This window comes from Lytechinus pictus, chromosome 3, assembly GCF_037042905.1.
Source record: "Lytechinus pictus isolate F3 Inbred chromosome 3, Lp3.0, whole genome shotgun sequence".
Taxonomy (NCBI): domain Eukaryota; kingdom Metazoa; phylum Echinodermata; class Echinoidea; order Temnopleuroida; family Toxopneustidae; genus Lytechinus; species Lytechinus pictus.
Window position 1 is genome coordinate 52,747,896 of NC_087247.1, and position 6,000 is coordinate 52,753,895.

Here is a 6,000-nt window from a genome sequence, read left to right on the forward strand (position 1 = left end):
CAGACATAACTCACATACACACTATCGTTTTCTTTTCTTAAATTCAAGCTGAATATTACCTATTTTAGTTTTACTGCCTTCTGTTGAATGTATTTTAATATGGCACCGTAAATATGCTATAAATGAGCTGTATTTTGACAGGTTGAGGCGATATGTTTACAATGTGTAAACACTAAAATAAATGATGATGCTTCTGCACTGAAGCCATTCATAAGAAAACTGTGATAAACACAGTCTCCTGTCAGATCTTTTTTTTTTTAGAAGAGAAATTTTACATGATGTTATAGTTTTATCTGAAATTCTATTACCATGTTGGAAGGAAAAGTCTTTATTTTTAATATCATTGTTAAAAAGAAATTGCTATGGATAATTCAATGGATGATAAGGTTAAGATACATATTAACACTTCTTATTTTCATTTTACTTTGAATGTATTAAGAATAACAATGGATAAATAAATGAAGAGATTGAAGACCAGGTGTATTTTCAATGCTAACCATATTCAATATTCAGATTTTTCACTTAGAGTGGTTATTACAAAGACAGAGAAAATACATGTAGATGGGATTTCCTGTTTAAATGTTATTTGATCATAAGAACATTTGCAGGTATGATTAAAAAAAAGGATATTTTCAAGCCTTTTTCATTTCTTAATTCAAATCACTTATTCGGCTGCAGATTTTACTTTAAATTATGTCAGTGGCAATAATGTATGTTTGATGTATATGAACAGACAATATTACATTTATAATTTGCCCAGGGTCATAATCCGCTTAATAGTCACCAAAATAGTCACAAAAAGCACTAAAAGCAAGGAAACTTAATACCAGAAATTCACTATCTTTCTGTAAGCCACATTTGTTGCTGATATTGTAGCTGGTGAACTTAATTATTAGCAGAGGATTATCACCACATGGAGCAGGACTGTCATAGTAACATTAATGTTCTAATAACATGAATGCTATTTGATACCATTGAAAGTCTCTGAAAGATGAGTCACAATATGAACCTCTCTATAAAAAAAGCTTTAGGATGTATTTTAATATATCTTGATGTGATTACATACATGATCATGGTAATATCGTTACCAGTAAAAAAAACAATTCACAAAATGGTATGGATTTTAGTTTTCTTAAAATTGTCATGCTATTAAATATTTTCCAGAATATTCAAGCTGAAAACCTGACATATGCGCAAGTCATCTCAAATAGTCTTGTTGCATCATGACAAACAAGTCATGTAATGCATTAATTCATCAGCATTCAGTGGCAGCAGCGCACATAAAATGCTAATGGAAGGCTATTGCCTGTCATGGTAGAAAGAGAAAAACGAGCCTTTGAGATGTGTGAATGAGCATTGATGTGATGTCTCAGATAGCAAAAATAGCTTCTGTGTCGTAAAGTATGCTAATTGAGCCATGTCCATGAGTTTGCTTCTAGTAATTTGCAGTGATGGTTCCTAGCTGATGATGATGATAAAAACAGGACCTGTTGTGTGTACTTGTTGTCATTGTTCCTGATTTCCGGTGATAGTTGCTGTTGCAACAAATGCTCCTACTGAAAATCTACACATAGAGCCAAACACAAGCTTCAAAAACTAGATAAATCTTAATCATAATTTTTTGCAATTCTGAACTAAAAATCCTATGATAAGCCTTGTCTAAAAATCTTTAGAGAAATCGATGGAGCAACTGTCACATAATCCAGTTTAGAAGGTCCCTTGACATTTTCTCCAGACAAATGGCTGCCAATAAAAATTGACCAATAGTGACCATTCTTACACTCACGTAATTCTGAACCAAAATTCCTTTGACAGCCCATATACCCTCTACATGACAAAATTAAGTTGGGAATAGGTTGGTCTCGAGAGTATTTCCCCCCTACCCCATATTCTAGTACTGTACCAGGGGGAGGGGACCTGATACATTCTTTTTGGGAACAATAGTTCAGAACCTTGTTTCCTTAATATTAGCCCCCTGTTACCCTAAAAATTTTAAAAGAACACATCCTTGATAAAAATGGTACTTGCCCTTGTTGATCTAGATTGCCTACATAGATTTGTGTGTAGTACTAACAGTGACATAACTCTGTAACTTGTGTGTTATGTGCTCTTTATTAATTAACAGAGACATATTCAGATAATGATTTTAAAAATCTTCTTGTCAATTTACAGAGTGGAGTTAGCAGTGATGACATGAATCTTAAGTATAGTCCATATGAAGCCCAACACCATCACTTACTCAGTTGTCTGGAGCGAACAACGGTAAGTTTCATCTTTATAATGCCAACTGAATACAAAATTAATAAATAATGAAACATCATATGTGGTTATCTTCTCTTATAGCGGTTTAATACTATCCCATTTACAGATATAAAGCTAGACTTAAAAGACAGGTGTTATACAATTATACATGAGCTCATTAATGTAAATATACATGTGTGTGTAAGAGACTGTCAGTACTTCAGGTAAGCTCATAAAATGTTACCCAACAGAAAAGAATCATTTACACAATGACATAACCCATAATTGAATCTTCAAAATTGCTACATCACACATAAATTGCTTGCAGGCTGGCTTATCAATGTAATATCCAAAGATAGACTTTGGTACTGAAAGCATGGATACATCTTAATCAGCTTCAGTAGCAAACATTTCTTACAATCACTTGTCTGTAAAGGACACACTTCTTGTCTTTGTTTGTGCTTTACGTTGAATATACAGGGGTTTACTTGATATTCTGTTATGGCTTATTCTGCCAATCATCAGTAAGTATTTCTGTGCTATGTCCGTTATGTTCATCTTGTTCTTATCATGGCTTTCCTAATCACAACATTTGATTTAAAAGATGAATTTTATTATAGGCTGGTGTTTACCATGGAAGTCCATGTCTAGCGGGCATAGGGTACCTGTTCAGACACACAGAAACCTATGCAAATTGCGTAAGCATATTCAAAACATTTGTATAAAGGTTGATGTGAATAATCATGCACTGGGATCATGAAATCTACACCCAAATACTGTTTGAATAATAAGCATTTTTATATAAGTAAAATATGCTTGAATAATGACAGTTTGCCAAGCATCATGATACATCAACAATACATGAAGACCGTCTTCATTTAATCTATGAACATGAGAGGACCCCGTTTTATTAATTATTTACTATTTTACTATATCTTACTATTAAACTGATGCTGCCAAATCAATAATGAAATTTTATTGTCAGTTTTGCAAAATTTGTATAAAGTTTTTTGTGGTAATCTGAATTATATGTATGCAATGGGATTTCTAAAGTGATTTATATAGAAAGAAAAGATGATTATAAACCAGCAGCTGTGTTGAGAGATTAAAATGACTAGAGGCTATAGATTCCACTGATTGCAAATCAGATCCCACTTCACATACTACATATATCGTCTTGTGATTGAAATCCGTCTATTCCGTTTCTGAGGAGGGAAAGAGAGTGTATCTGCAATGTATGCAGTATATGTGTGTGAGGGTGAGGGTGTGTTTGTGAGAGAGAGAGAAAGAGAGAGAGATAATCCACTTTTCATTCTTAAAAATGCAAACAAGCAACCTGTATATCCAAGCATTTTTTATTCATTTTTATTGAATAGTCTGATTTCAGATAATTTACCAATTAAATGACTGAGTATGCAAACAAAGTGATTTTTTAAAATTATCTTCATCATGGAGTAATATTACCCTTCAAAGGACAAGTCATGTGAAATTAATGAAGATTATCTGATTGATGGATGATAACAATAAGTGAGTATTAGACTAAGGTATCAAAGGTTCAATTCGTCTTTTTTATTACATTAAAATTCATAAAGAATAATAAAAAATATTTGAAAACCATTTTGGTCTTCAAATGCAATCTTTATTCTCCAAAATTATATTTAAAAAATACAAAATGTAAGTGATACATAGAATGCCATAATACATAACAAAAATAGTATAGAATTTAAATAAGATGAATCGTTTGCATCTGTCTTTCAAAATTCATAGATTTATATTGTTGTATTAGCATGGTTTCTTCTAAAGTTCTATATTATAGTAATATTTTAATTTCTGATTTCTTTTGAAATAAAGGAAATAGAAAAATAATAAGGAAGGAAAAAATTGATGTGTTGCGTTCAAAATAGAGAAATAATGGTAATAGTAATTACCACCTGGTATAGGGAATACATAGTTCTTAATACTTTAATTAACTTTGCTTTAAAGTCTATTTTTTAATAACAAGGGATATAACCCAACTTGACTGGACACATTGACTCTAGAATTAATCAAATGAGAAGTCCCTTTAATTATCAAGTGATTTGATTTCAAGACCATGTACAATCATACAGATTCTAATGTCCAAGGTATGATATCATATGGCACAAAATGTATTTCTCGTACTGAAATCTTTCAATGTCCAGTGATTGAGTCAGTCATTAAGAATGCATTAAGGATATCAATTAAAGCGTTGTGCTTTGATATTCCATTTATTTTCAAGCCTGCTCAGGTGGGTTCATGCAAAATGCAGAAGTGAACCTTTTACCCTAAGAGACTCTGGAATTAACTAAGGTCAACAAATTGAGTGATTCTTTGATGTAATATGATTTGATGTATTGATTTAGTTTGTTAAGGTACATTTGTCTTTGGTATCTTTGATGTACAATGTAAGGCTGTTAAGGAGAAAGAAAGTTTATTCATAGTTGAAGGGAAAAGATAGTCTGATGCAAGATTTTGAAAAATAAGCCATTTTGTCCAGACATGCTCATGCAAAAGAGCAAAAGGGAAGTGGTCGGAAATGGTGATAAAGAAAGGAAAAGGGAGAAGTTAAAATACAAAATAGAAACAAGAAATTGAAAATGAGCTAAAATGAAATAGAAGGATCATTTTGCCTCTGTTCACCAATGATTTGCGTTGTCACCCATCAATATGATCAAAGATAACGAGGGATATCTGTCCTCAAATTGAAAAATATAATGATGCCTAGGGTAGTGTATACTACTTTTCAAAAGAACTTTAATAGAAAATATAATGTTCTCATGTATATCACATTCCAGATTAATACCTATTTTTTCAGGACCAATTGAAGATAGTTAGCTACATTCATATCACTCCATTTGGAAGAAAAATGTTAATGTTTTTAAATGCATATTTTTCCCTATCCATACATTAATTTATTTTCTATTAATCTATTGAAAAATCTTCAGTATATATTATTTTTATGGGAGATAGATTTGTAAGCAATTACACCAAGCAAAAAACATTTTTTCCAAGCTTGCTGGTCCCTAACGTTAGTGTGACTCCTTCATCTAGACATGTATTTTGAAAGATTTGGATGAGAGAGATAGGTCGAGGGAAATGGAAGAAGACAGAGAAAGAAAAAAAGGGAGGGTTAGAGAGAAGAAGAGAGGGGGAGAGCAAGAAAAGGGAAGAGGGAGTAGAAAAACAAGAATGCACCAAGAGAATATTGTATAATCTCACTGTGAGATGGATTGATATGAGTAGTGACTTGGCATATAGGGATGACCTTTTATCAATCTACTGTATCTTCTTCTCTGATCTGACTTTGAATAAGTCTTTTCTATTAATATCATTTTAATACCTTTCTACATTCAGCATAATAACTATCTATTCAAAGACATGTTTTCTATGCATTTGAAAAAAAAAGGAAAATTTGTTACTTTTGAATACAATGTTTTATCAGGAATCATAACAATATGATTTTATGTAATTATTTTTTCTTATATCATTTTTGTCTCACCTGCATAGCAGAGTGAGACTATAGGCGCCGCTTTTCCGACGGCGGCGGCGGCGGCGGCGACGGCGGCGGCGGCGTCAACACCAAATCTTAACCTGAGGTTAAGTTTTTGAAATGACAGCATAACTTAATATGTATATGGACCTAGTTCATGAAACTTGGCCATAAGGTTAATCAAGTATTACTGAACATCCTGCATGAGTTTCACGTCACATGACCAAGGTCAATGGTCATTTAGGGTCAAT

At 32.4% G+C, this 6,000-nt stretch overlaps 1 long non-coding RNA gene across 1 annotated transcript in view; it reads left to right on the plus strand.

The window, feature by feature from the left end:
• The window catches only part of LOC135153630 (uncharacterized), a 28,527-nt gene extending 22,872 nt beyond the window's left edge, over window positions 1-5,655 (plus strand). Inside the window, exon 3 of the long non-coding RNA XR_010293111.1 lies at window positions 2,173-5,655. This is a non-coding gene — a long non-coding RNA (uncharacterized LOC135153630). The remainder of the gene's footprint in view (window positions 1-2,172) is intronic.
• The last annotated feature ends 345 nt before the right edge of the window (window positions 5,656-6,000 follow it).